This window comes from Borostomias antarcticus, assembly GCF_949987555.1.
Source record: "Borostomias antarcticus genome assembly, contig: scaffold_303, whole genome shotgun sequence".
Taxonomy (NCBI): Eukaryota; Metazoa; Chordata; class Actinopteri; order Stomiiformes; family Stomiidae; genus Borostomias; species Borostomias antarcticus.
In genome coordinates this window covers 9,133-11,415 of record NW_028175956.1, presented here as the reverse complement: position 1 = coordinate 11,415, position 2,283 = coordinate 9,133, and positions in this window count along the sequence as shown.

Genomic DNA, 2,283 nt, shown 5'->3' with positions numbered 1-2,283 from the left:
AGATACATTTGCTGTACGAGCTTCCGTTTCCGAGATATTTGACAAAAACCGTACAGATATGAAAAATGATGTGTCAAATGTCCTTGAAATCGGACAAAAACCGTACAGATATGAAAATGATGTGGTTCAAACGGCTATAACTTTTGAATCGAAAGTCGTAGAGCCTCGCAGATGGGCTCATTCGATTCCTCATCAAATTCTACAGTTAGCAGTCCCCTATGCAGATAAATTTGCTGTACGAGCTTCCGTTTCCGAGATATTTGACAAAAACCGTATCATGTTAACTTATCAAAACCACTAGAGGGCGCCTCGCCACGTTACATCTCCCATTGCTTTTATGATGTCATAGTAGACGTTGCTGACGCAGACACTTAAACAGTCAGTGATCCATTCCATCTCATCAGAGTAGCTAGTGACTTCTGGATCTGACACACTGACTTAGAGAAAACAAGTAAGTCCATAATGGGGATAAACTTTAGAGTAAGAATTTTCTACAATTATTCTGTATTCATTCTTTGACAAAAACACCCCCAATTGAAGACAGAATAGAGTACATATTGCTCTCTGAGCTTTGTTTAACCAAGTTGTCATATAAATGATGTGTTGATACTGGTTGATTAGAGGACTAGCAGTGATGGCAACTCACAGGCTCAAAAGGCTATAACTTTTGAATCGAAAGTCGTAGAGCCTCGCAGATGGGCTCATTCGATTCCTCATCAAATTCTACAGTTAGCAGTCCCCTATGCAGATAAATTTGCTGTACGAGCTTCCGTTTCCGAGATATTTGACAAAAACCGTACAGATATGAAAAATGATGTGTCAAATGTCCTTGAAATCGGACAAAAACCGTACAGATATGAAAATGATGTGGTTCAAACGGCTATAACTTTTGAATCGAAAGTCGTAGAGCCTCGCAGATGGGCTCATTCGATTCCTCATCAAATTCTACAGTTAGCAGTCCCCTATGCAGATAAATTTGCTGTACGAGCTTCCGTTTCCGAGATATTTGACAAAAACCGTATCATGTTAACTTATCAAAACCACTAGAGGGCGCCTCGCCACGTTACATCTCCCATTGCTTTTATGATGTCATAGTAGACGTTGCTGACGCAGACACTTAAACAGTCAGTGATCCATTCCATCTCATCAGAGTAGCTAGTGACTTCTGGATCTGACACACTGACTTAGAGAAAACAAGTAAGTCCATAATGGGGATAAACTTTAGAGTAAGAATTTTCTACAATTATTCTGTATTCATTCTTTGACAAAAACACCCCCAATTGAAGACAGAATAGAGTACATATTGCTCTCTGAGCTTTGTTTAACCAAGTTGTCATATAAATGATGTGTTGATACTGGTTGATTAGAGGACTAGCAGTGATGGCAACTCACAGGCTCAAAAGGCTATAACTTTTGAATCGAAAGTCATAGAGCCTCGCAGATGGGCTCATTCGATTCCTCATCAAATTCTACAGTTAGCAGTCCCCTATGCAGATACATTTGCTGTACGAGCTTCCGTTTCCGAGATATTTGACAAAAACCGTACAGATATGAAAAATGATGTGTCAAATGTCCTTGAAATCGGACAAAAACCGTACAGATATGAAAATGATGTGGTTCAAACGGCTATAACTTTTGAATCGAAAGTCGTAGAGCCTCGCAGATGGGCTCATTCGATTCCTCATCAAATTCTACAGTTAGCAGTCCCCTATGCAGATAAATTTGCTGTACGAGCTTCCGTTTCCGAGATATTTGACAAAAACCGTATCATGTTAACTTATCAAAACCACTAGAGGGCGCCTCGCCACGTTACATCTCCCATTGCTTTTATGATGTCATAGTAGACGTTGCTGACGCAGACACTTAAACAGTCAGTGATCCATTCCATCTCATCAGAGTAGCTAGTGACTTCTGGATCTGACACACTGACTTAGAGAAAACAAGTAAGTCCATAATGGGGATAAACTTTAGAGTAAGAATTTTCTACAATTATTCTGTATTCATTCTTTGACAAAAACACCCCCAATTGAAGACAGAATAGAGTACATATTGCTCTCTGAGCTTTGTTTAACCAAGTTGTCATATAAATGATGTGTTGATACTGGTTGATTAGAGGACTAGCAGTGATGGCAACTCACAGGCTCAAAAGGCTATAACTTTTGAATCGAAAGTCGTAGAGCCTCGCAGATGGGCCCATTCGATTCCTCATCAAATTCTACAGTTAGCAGTCCCCTATGCAGATACATTTGCTGTACGAGCTTCCGTTTCCGAGATATTTGACAA